This window comes from Lactuca saligna, chromosome 3 (genome assembly GCF_052625555.1).
Source record: "Lactuca saligna cultivar CGN05327 chromosome 3, ASM5262555v1, whole genome shotgun sequence".
Lineage (NCBI taxonomy): Eukaryota > Viridiplantae > Streptophyta > Magnoliopsida > Asterales > Asteraceae > Lactuca > Lactuca saligna.
In genome coordinates this window covers 66,129,878-66,141,662 of record NC_136419.1, presented here as the reverse complement: position 1 = coordinate 66,141,662, position 11,785 = coordinate 66,129,878, and positions in this window count along the sequence as shown.

Sequence of the window (11,785 nt, the reverse complement as noted above, 5' to 3'; positions counted from 1 at the left end):
CTATCATGCATACCTCATCTCCGATTCCTAACCCAACATTTGATCATGTGAATTATCATAGAAGCAGGAGACCCCACTCTCACAGTCGATATACAACATAAACAACGAGGGTCACCGCCCCGATATACTCCTCTTGATCACCTGGATCTGTTGCTAAAGTATGCCTTACTATACTCAACTAAGGCATATTCTTTTCCTCATCCATCTTAGTCCCCACTGATGACTCTCTCACGGTATCAGAAATACCTCGCTGCAGACATATTACAAAATGCTCTGATGAAAATATCGCAACTATATGCTACCTCATGGGGTTTACCTCCAAGCTCTGAAACTGGAAACTCGTTATCTCTTTTGCTCCACACGGGAAATGGAAATATTGTAGTTCTTATAACAGAAAGTGATGTCTCAACCATAGGCCGATCGCTCAATCCAAACCGCAATCCTCCACAAAACATCATCTCCACTTTTCCTTGAGTCATGCGACTCCAACTGGCACCTCATCAGTCAAACCCCTCGGGGTCTAAACTCAATATTCCTTGCAAGGCATACTCCATTGAAGCTCAGCCGACATGGCCCCCTGGCCCCACAATCTACCATATCTACTCGCAGTCTGAACAAACACAGTGGGATAACTGGTAAAAACGGAAGCACACTCTGCTACGAATCATGGTACCCGAACCCTGTTATCTCCCTTCAATCTGCTGCTTAGAACCTCTGGAATTCTCCTTGTTTTGAGTAATGGTCCTCTACTTTCAGTAGTACGGGATCATGCTACCTTCCACATCTACCTATACTTTCTACACGGATCGTCTCAGATCTCCTAAGTAGTTGATCAACCTTCTCGATCAACCAATCCCATTACACATGCTCGCTCTCTAACAAATACTCACCTCGAAACAGATCACTTATTGGGATAAAATTATCCCCTAGGCTCCCGTAGGTTATCACACTTCTCTGCCATTATCTGCTGAATAACTCCTCATGATGCCATCCATCTACCTCCTAAATATCGTCATATTCACTTAGTAGCTAACTCTCATCATTCAAGAATTCCACAAAGCGCAAAGCAAGCAGCATTCGGGGATCGAATAACCTCCACCAACACATAAGACCACTCTAGCATACAACTCCACTCACTCTATCCACAACTCAAAGGCATCGCTGAACTCAAGTAATCCCACCCTCGTGGGTATCTAACTACTTTCTCGTTAGATTCCTCGAATGCACATCTAGGTATCTCTCCTAGATTACTCCTCTACTCAAAGCTCTCTCTAAAAGATTCCTGCTAGGTACTCCTACTTAGCACATACATAGAGCAACTAACAAATAATATCAATCAATAGCATCCCCCAGCCGAAGGCATCATGAATCAGATAACTCTAGCTCTAAATTCCTGAAATACCTAGCTTATCCTCTAGCATGAAACTCTAATATCTCATGAGTATCTCATAATATAAACAAGTAATGGTATTTTGGGAAAATCACCGTTCGGGCTCTGGATGATTGTACACACTGCTCCGTCTCGTTTTCTCTTAAAAGCTCTTACTCATTTTAGAAAAAAATCATTTCTTTTTAGAAAACTTTCTCAAATCCTTAGTTTGAGTCGAGACATAACCGAGAGTACATCCGAATACCTCAAACCAAGGCTCTGATACCAACTTGTAACACTCTAAATTTTCAAATAAAATTTTTATTTTAAAACCACATAAAACACAATCTCACATTTCTCAAAACACAAAATGCATAAGTTGTTCAAAACAGAAGATAACAAAAGGTTTTATAATATCCCGGAATCCTCAAAACATAATCTCTACCTGGTGTGTACAATCAAGCTGGCACCTTCCCGCGATCCTGAGAGGTACCTGAAATACATATCACACAACACTGTAAGCACGAAGCTTAATGAGTTCCCCAAAATACAACATACACAAATAATAAGTCTCTCATGGCTATAGCTCGGCATGGACCCTCGGGTCATGCATCTCGGTGAGGACCCTCTGATCTTACGGCTCAGTATGGACCCTCCAGTCATGTGTCTCACTGAAGACCCTTCGGTCTCACAGCTCGGGTTGGACCCTCCAGTCCTGTATCTTAGTGAAGACCCCCCGGTCTCACAACTCGGTTTGGACCCTTCGGTCCTAACTCAGTAAGGCATATACTAATATATAGCATAAATCACAAAGACAAAATGCATAATATCACATAACCCAGTATAATCACGTAAAACCCTTCGGTCAATAACTCAAATAAGACCCTCCGGTCATACAATATTACCACTCAGGTAAGTATAGTGAGAAGACTCAGCTCGCCTAGTAAAGCAATATATTCCACACTCGAATTGCTAGTCTAGATTCCGCCTCTCCATAGTCTCCAAAATCCACAACTTATCTAAAACCCTAGTGTTAACAAAAGTCAACAGTCAAAGTTGACCCTACTTGTCGAGTGCTACTCATGAACTCGTCGAGTTCCTCAGTGCTCAGTAAACCTCAAAAACCCAAGTTAACTCGCCGAGTTGCTAACTAACTCATCGGGGGTCCATGCATAGTCCAGAAGATCAAGGAAAACCCTAGCCACTCGTCGATTTGTCCCAGCAACTTGTCGAGTTCACTTTGAATCCAAAAATGGGAAAACCTGACTCCACTCGTCGAGTTGTCTCATCAACTTGCCGAGTTATAACGCATCCAGACTATTGGGGAAAACCCTAACCAACTTGTTGAGTTGGTTCATCAAATTGTCGAGTCCCTTCAGTCCCTTCTATCATTCAGACGTTTTTAAGAAGAACTAAGGCCCTATACTCTAGATCTAGCATTTTAAGGCTGAAATATCATGTAAAGCTGCAAGTTTACGTCCATGCATGGCATTAGGCTCAAAATGCCAACACAAAGCTCTATAGAGGGTTTAATGCATGAAAGTTGGCCAATAGATTGATAAAGCTTGAATCTTTATCCCCAAAGAACCTCATACTGTCCAGATATGAAGTCTCAACTTCATGGAATGCTCAAACAACTAAAAGACTCAAAGGGAAGATGGAAATGGCCATAAACTCCCTAGTGAAGAGATCTAACAAAACAAATGATCAAGGTGATATCTTTTTACCTCCAAATAGTAGCAAGCACTAAAAGAATACTAGATCCAAGGGCTCTTTCTCGTTCCAAGCCTTTTGCTCCTCTCAACTCCTTCCAAGAATGCACTAAAACATACAATCTTAGCCTCTCTCTCTCTCTCTCTCTCATGGTAATAGCTTGATAAGGGTTTCTCTCAGTGTGTTAAGGTGATAAGGGAGGCGGAATGAAAGGATTATGGTCCTTTAATAGGGTACAAACCTTGAGAATTAGGGTTTTCACACTCAACTCTTACTCGTCGAGTTGGGGTCCTCCAACTCGTCGAGTAGACTCTAAAAATCACGCGACCATCTCAACTCCTACACGACGAGATGGGACCAACCAACTCATCGAGTAGGTCCTATAATGTGAGTAAAATTCTCACGTTCCACATCTAGGAAATCAGGGTGTTATAGCTATTATGGTATAAAAAAGAAAGCATGATAATTATTGAAAATTCCAGATGAAACTAACCTTAAATGGAAGCATAAAACCAACAACGGTATACTTATGTGTTTTCTTCGACTCAGGATTGGTTTCCTTAAATAGTCTAAAATTTTCAATTTTCTCAAACATTCCATGCATCAACTTCGAAGTATAACTCCAAAAATACGTACCCCATGGAAACCTGCAATTTTCATTTTAATCATTATACTTATTTTGTATTTATGAAAAAAATAAAAAATGTAGCACCTGTTCCAATCACATATATTATCTACAAGCTTATATACTGCTGTGGAAATGCTCGTTTTCACGTCTTGTCCGTGGAGACCTTTCAACATAAAAACAAGTTGGATAAGCAGTATTGCATCTGCATCATGAAGTCGCATATGTTGTGGAGACATAATGTACTCTGTTAGATGTTTGACCCGCAAAGTTGCATCTGTAATGTTTGGGAACAACCGAACCCAAAGATTTGAATTTGAGTGGCCTCTTTCTTCATGGAGTAAATCTACATAAGGACCAACTCTTAACCCACTTATCAAAATATACTTTGTTTCACCAAATTTCAACTGCACCCCCTGTATCTCAAATCGAAACCTCCCTTCTACAAACACTTCCTGAGACCGTACCTCAAGCAACATCATCAAATGCACGAGTAAGGGGTCACCATTGGGGACATGCATTCCTAAGAATTTTCCAAACGGTGAACCTTCAAATATTGCTCGTTGGGATTTAGTTAGCCGCGAAAAATAGTCTTTAATGATGGTACGACGGCTCCTTTTATCGTTAAATTGCCTTTTTGTCGGAGATCATCATACTACAACACATAAAAATTTAATTTAATATTAAAGGTTAGTAATTGAAATAAAAAAAACAAGGATTTAAAATTACAAAGTAAAATGAGTTAAGACAATAAATAGCAACGCACTTTCAATTTACCTTTTAAAACTACCCAATTATACCATTGACATCAACATATAAACAAAACAATTTTTCACTTTTGTATAAAGTGTAATCAATTGAAATTACATTGCTATAAAAGGACAGAAAAAAATTAGGTCACTTCGTGGATGTATAGGTTAACATGTGGAGCTCCTTCTCTGGATTGATCTACATCTCCGCATAATGGATCTTTCCTCATTTCCGTCTTCTTCCCTAATTTTTCTTTATTTTCAGGTTTTTCATTCCCTCTATTTGCAAGTTTTTCATTCCTTTTTCATATGCATTTATATCCTAAATCTAAATATTACGAAAATGAAATACATAAATATTAAGAATATGAAAACATAATACACAGGAGCTATATCCATCTGCGAAAACATTGGGGAAATCATTATCTATCTCCACTCATCAGCGAGGATTGGCTGGGGAGTTCCAATAGATCGTTGCAGAGGCGACGACCCAAAAGCGTAGAGGGGACCAATGAGGAGAAACGCGGTGGTGACCGGGAGACTCGATGACCAAAATAATGAGGGATATGAAGGGGCCAAAATTATGAAAATAGCCCAATTTATTTACAATTACGCCATTCCACAGAGGGTTTTGTAAGACTGCGGAGCACGTATAGGGGACCTCCGTGGAAGACATATCTATATCCATTTTTTGTGGCTAAATGTTGTAATTCCCTCCAAAAAAAAAATATGTATTAGTGGTATATACCTTATTTTGTTACACATCATTCAAATAATTTCGAAAAATGTATTGTTATATTTAACTTTTTGCGTTTGATGCAAAAATTTATGTCTTCGTCGAATAAACCAAAATCATAAGATATATTTTCTAAGAGAAATTTACAAAAATAGCCATTTACACTAATGACATTACAAAAATAGCCAAAAAAAATCGAAATTACAAAAATAGCCTACGATTTCACAGATGAGAAGGCCCCATCTATGAAATTACCTTCTCATCTGTGAAAGTACAAGCACCTAAAGCACAGTTGTGCTTTAGGTGCTTGTACTTTCGTAGGTGGTTTTAATATATATATATATATATATATATATATATATATATATATATATATTTTTTTTTTTAATTTTTTTGCTGTATATATAGGGGTAATTTCGTAGATGGAATAGGTCTATCTGTGAAATCCTCTGACTCTATCTGTGAAATCGTTGTTTTTTTTTTTTTTTTTTTTAGGTTGACTATGAAATGGTTTGGTTTGACTACGAAATCAGGTTGCTATATAAATAATTTTGTAGAAAAAATATCATTTTGGTTGTTATTTGTTTAGGAACTCTCTCTACAATTTACTCAAAAAATGATTGAAAACAAACCATTTCATAGTCAACCTAAAAAAAAAAAAAAAAAACAACGATTTCGTAGATAGAGTCAGAGGATTTCGCAGATGGACCTATTCCATCTGCGAAATTACCCCTATATATACAGCAAAAAAATTAAAAAAAAAATATTAAAACCACCTGCGAAAGTACAAGCACCTAAAGCACAGCTGTGCTTTAGGTGCTTGTACTTTCGCAGATGAGAAGGTAATTTCACAGATGGGGCCTTCTCATTTGCGAAATCGTAGGCTATTTTTGTAATTTTAATTTTTTTTGGCTATTTTTATAATGTCATTAGTGTAAATGGCTATTTTTGTAAATTTCTCATTTTCTAATAAATTTATAAAACAAAAACATTTGTCATTGGCTTAGCATGAAGATACAACTAATAACGAGATGCATTTCTTTAAATTATTTTATAATTTTATCTTCCACTGTTTTGACAATTTCATCAAAACATTTTCTTTTTCATTTCAAACTTATTTAAATTTGAGCATATTAAGAAAAATTGGTTCAAAATTGAACGGTAACAACATTAGGTATGGACTGGTGTTATAACGCCTTCTTACATATCATATCAGCCTTAACACTGCCATAACACCATGTAGGAAATGGTGTTTCAATGTTAGAACTTGTTAAGAGGTAGAAAAATATGGAGAGAGAATGAGAGAAAGAGGAAGAGAAATTAATTTTATTGGTTCTTATTCGCGTTTTGATACGTTGTAACGCCCACAAGATGCAACACAACAAGAAAAAAAAAGGGGGGGGGGGGGGGGGGGGGGGGGGGGGGGGGGAGGGCGGTGTGCAACGAGATGCAACGCCGTTTTGGGCGTCTACCTCAGCCGCAACGAGTCTCAACGAGACCCATACCTTACACTCTAAATAAGTAGATGTTTGTTTAAAAAGCATGAACATTTCGGTTAATAGTATGAGAAGTAACTAACTCGACTCGGGATGTGACACAACCTTATACACCAGACAAGGTGCTCAAGAAACATTTTTAAAACATATTTTTATCATAAAACAATTTCAAACTAATACATGTGAATTCCATCAAGTAGGTATGTCTATGTCCCATTTCGAACTTCACCGATGGCATTTACATCGGTATATTCATATATTTAAGATATATCGAGAGTTTCTAGTGTAAGAAACACCATACAACATTTGCTTTAAAATTCCCCTTTATATTTTCAATATATTCTAGTATGTTTCGCATAAAAGTTAACGAAGTGTGCAACATCAAGTATGGAAAAACATCGTCCAATCACAATCCAATTTTTATTTTAATTTAAGTTGTCCAAACGCAAGGGTGTTAATCACGACATTACCATAAGATACAGAAAAAAAAAACTTTGTTTTGTAATTTATATGTTTTTATAACGTTATATAAAGTTCTATATAAATTATCTATAGCCTAACCGTTCAAACATAATGACACACTTCCTCATGTGCTAAGTATGTGAATTTAGCCAATAAACGGTGATGCAAAGGTATGATTCTCATGAACCATATGGATCCATCCAAATATCGCAAGTTCAATTTATTCTAAATTTTAATTTTTCAAAACCTTGAATCATTTCATTTTTAGCAAAACTCCACATATTATTGCAATTACGTCTAATAGTCAAGTGACTTACGTGACATTTATGTTGTTGAAGAGTCTTTAGGATGAGTTTCATTAATTGGGGTTGTGGAAGTGGTCGAAAAACAAAATTTCTTGAACATCGATTATACGTCCCAATGATGACTTCATTCACCATTGTTTCTTCGACTTTGATTCAGACTAACTTTGCTTTGGAATATAATTTTGAGTGGCTTGTGAACGTCATATTTTCATCTCCCTTAAAGAAGACACCACATTTTTTGCATCGAAACTTTCTTTAGATCACTAGACTTTCATTTTTGGGGTTTAGTCGCAAAACAAAACATTTCGAGATATACCTAGTCGAATACATTGGGCCTAGGCAAGACATCTTGACCATGGATCTAGCTTGGCATGTTAAGTTGTAAACTGGGTACACATCGGCCCAAACAAATGGTAATCAATTCATTTCGAGATATACCTAGTCGAATACATATAAAAAATCCTCAACCCTACGAATTCCTTCAATTGCATAAGTGTTAGTAATTTTGAGCTAATCACTAAACGTTTGGATTAATAAACAAAAAGTTTAAGGTACTCCAAAATGCATCAACTTGTATATTTTACATTGATAAATGTAAAATCACTATGTCCTATCCCTATTTGCAAATAAAACCTAGCATTGTGTTGAGGTGCATAAAAAAACTGGTTTGGGATTAGAAGCTGGTTTTCGATTCAGTTTGAAGCGATCATGTGGTTTTGTATTGGATTGACAGATGGAAGGTTGGAACCTTGTTGAGAAAAAGGTTTTCAAACCTATAAAAAACAGTTTCATATATTATAAATATGTTAAAATTGTTGTTCACATCTATTAAATCTTAAAATTGTTGTTGATACAAGTTTTTGAAGGTTACCAAGATCGATTTTCTTCCTTTTACAATCTCCAATGTCCAAGAAACGTTCTAAAAAACAATTAAAATACAGAAAAGCTGAAGCACCAACACAAATTATAGGTTCAATTTTTCACCCAAGCTAGCTTTGAATATCGAGGGAAAAAATCGAAATGGCTCGGCTTAAAGGACTAATTTCTACACCTCTAACTTTGAGATTTATCTAGAGGGAAACCAAAAATTTAGAATAGGTGGGAATTATCTTTTTTGTACCCCATTTGAATCTACCATATCTAACAAAGATATCAATTTTATCATAAATGGGATTTAAAACGAAACAATAGACTTTAAATATAATAAGATTTTTAGCTAGTTGTGGACTTTTAATCAAATTAAAATAGATAGATTTGGGGCTCAACAAGCACCTATCCCTCTAGTAGCTCCACGACTCACCGTATGGTAACCAAACCCATTACCCATTGGTGTCCTAAACAAATATGATTATTTTGAATTTAACCGCTTAATAGTATAGTAATTAGCATTTTAATACTAATTTTATATATATATATATATATATATATATATATATATATATATATATATATATATATATATATATATATATATATATATATATATATATATATATATATATATATATATTTTGTTAAAAATGGTTTAAGACACATCCTAGTAAACCACTAGGCAAATATTCAAAACCAACTTTTTACAATACTCTTAATTCTACATATACATACATGTGTGCGGGGAATGAAGGATATGTTTCTGAAAACTTGTTATAATTTGAATGCTGGAGTTTTTGTTTATACCGAAACGTTAATTAGGTAAAAGTAGTGTTAAACTTAAGACGTGTAGCTTTTAAGAAAAAAAATTCAAATTAATAATAAAGTTTTTTTTCGGCTGGACAAATAGAAAACTTTAAAATTTTGTTACCTTTTATTTTAAATAAAAAACTTTAAATCCAAAAACTTTGAAAACCTTTAGCTTTTTTTTACACAATTTAAAACTTAACAACTCTAATTTTGTCGAACAATTCTACACAAATATAAGTTATAGCTTACAACTTTAACTTTAACTTCCAAGTAGTTTTATTAAACATGCACACCCGAAATATAAATATTAAAAGGGATTTTTTTAGAAAGTCTCAATAATTTTTTTTGAGTAAAAAAAATGTTTTGAACCCAAAAATCTAAACGAAACTTTTTTTATTTATACATAAAACTTAAAAGCTCTAATTTCTTTTTCCAAAATTTACCTCTTTGTTAAAAGTTGACCAAATTTACCTCTTTGGCTCTTTGTGACAAGTTGGTCAAACCTTTGGCGTCGTGGTTTAGTGGGATGTCTTAAACAGATTTTAACAAAAATAATATACATTTATTTTAAATGCAAATTATTGTAATGCAAAGTCGCAAACAACTAATCAATTGATAATCAGAATAAAAATTAAAAAAAAAAAAAAAAAACTAATAATATAACGAGAGAAAAATGTTAATTTACAAAAGAAGAAGAAGAAAAATCTCTTGTTATCTTCAAACCTCATATCTCGTAAGCCTATAATTCCGGTTTATCATCAGAAGAAACAGACGAACGCTTTATAAACTCCAAACAGTCTTCAATGGCTTCCGAGTAAAAAGAATTCGACCTCCCAAACGATCTTAAACGATACGCGTTCTCCTTCGCAACAAGGTTTCTTTGGCCTCCATTCCTCGTTGTACACTTCTCATACAAAGCAGAAGAACTCGACCTCCATGAACGTATTAGATTCTTGAAGAAATTAAAGAACTTTGGGCGTAGACGTTGAACGTAAAATCTCCTGACGTTTAGCCGGAAACCTCTGGTTGCATAATATCTCCGGCCAACTCTGTTGTAACTCACATGAACCATAATTTGGATTTTCTGATCAGTTTGTCCTCGGAGGTAGATGATGATGATAGAAGTTGGTTGTAGTCATCTGGTCTTTGTGGGTATTTATTCATTGAAGATTTCAAAACGGGGTGAGGTTGACTTTCTGGGAAAGTGGAGGGTAAAGTTGGAATTTTATAATACCCTAATGATCTTTATTGGTGAGGATTCCGTAGATGGTGGGAAGGGACTTGGAAAATGGCTAAATACGAATAATTTAATTAATAATTTTCTATTTCTTGCATTGAGATAATTTCAAATTAAAAGTTTTCTAATCTAATATAGAAAACTATCATATTCGGTTTTTTAATTTTTATTAGTGTTAATATTATAAAATAATTTATATATTTGGTTTTTTTTTTCTCATTAATTCTTAATGTATTCTATTTTTTTTTTTCTATTTTTTTTTCAATTGATCATTTGATGATGGGTTCACCAGTATTCTTCTAGTTTTAGACAATTTTTTCTTTTTGGAAAATATCGCAATCTTTTTTTCCAAAACAAACCTCAATTTTTTCTTTTTCCGAAAAAAATTGACAAATGTGAGGGTATTTGGAAAAAAAAATAATGATTTTTTAAAATATTATTTAACACTGAAAGATTACCGAAAATCTACTAAAATTGTTAAATAAAAAAATGTAAGGTATTCACCAGTTTTCTGGATCGATTTAGGGCTTTAAGGAGTTAAAACTTGGTTTTTAGGAAACCAAGTGTCACAACGTGACAAGATGATCAATCACAACGTGAAACATAGCTAGTCACGATGTGAATAGGGATGCGGCCCAAGCCCATGATTTTTAGGTTTTGCTTCATAATTAAGCACCCTAAACTCGAATTTAGGGTTTATTTCTCTGCCTCCACCACCTCCTTCCTATCCAAATCGATTTTAGCCTCCATTGGTGACCTTGAAGAGCTTTTTTGGTGGGTTTGGCTTTTAGAAGAAGAAGAATACTCCTTAGGTGCATCACTTTTGGCAAGCAAGTTCTTTCCTCGTCAACTTTCTGTGCTTTTGGACCTTTGTAAGCATGAAAGCTCTTGCCTTTATCTGTAACGTCCATAAAAATTGCAGCCAATTTAAACTTTTCAAAAACAACCCAATTTCATAAAGTCATTACAATAAGGTTTTCAATACATTTATTATCAGAGTATTTCCCCAGAACCACACATAAAACATGAGGAGCGGTACGATCACACCTTTGCTTTGTCATGGTCTCCTGAAGTACCTGAAACATTTAAACCACAATTGTAAGCCCGAAAGCTTAGTGAGATACCCCTAAAATACCAACCACATATATCATACACATAACAAGCCATATCATAACAGAACATAGAACAACCATGCACTTCAGGTCTACTGTGTGACTAGTCCGTCGCACCGGGCCTTCAGTCCACCTGATCCACCCTCCGAGTCTAGCCATATCCATCGAGTCTGCAGTGTGGTTGGTCCGCCCGCACCGGGCCTTCAACCCACCTGGTCCACTCTCTAAGTCTACGGTATGACTGGTCCGCCCGCACCGGGCCTTCAGTCGGCCTGGTCCACTCTCCGAGCCTTGGCACAGC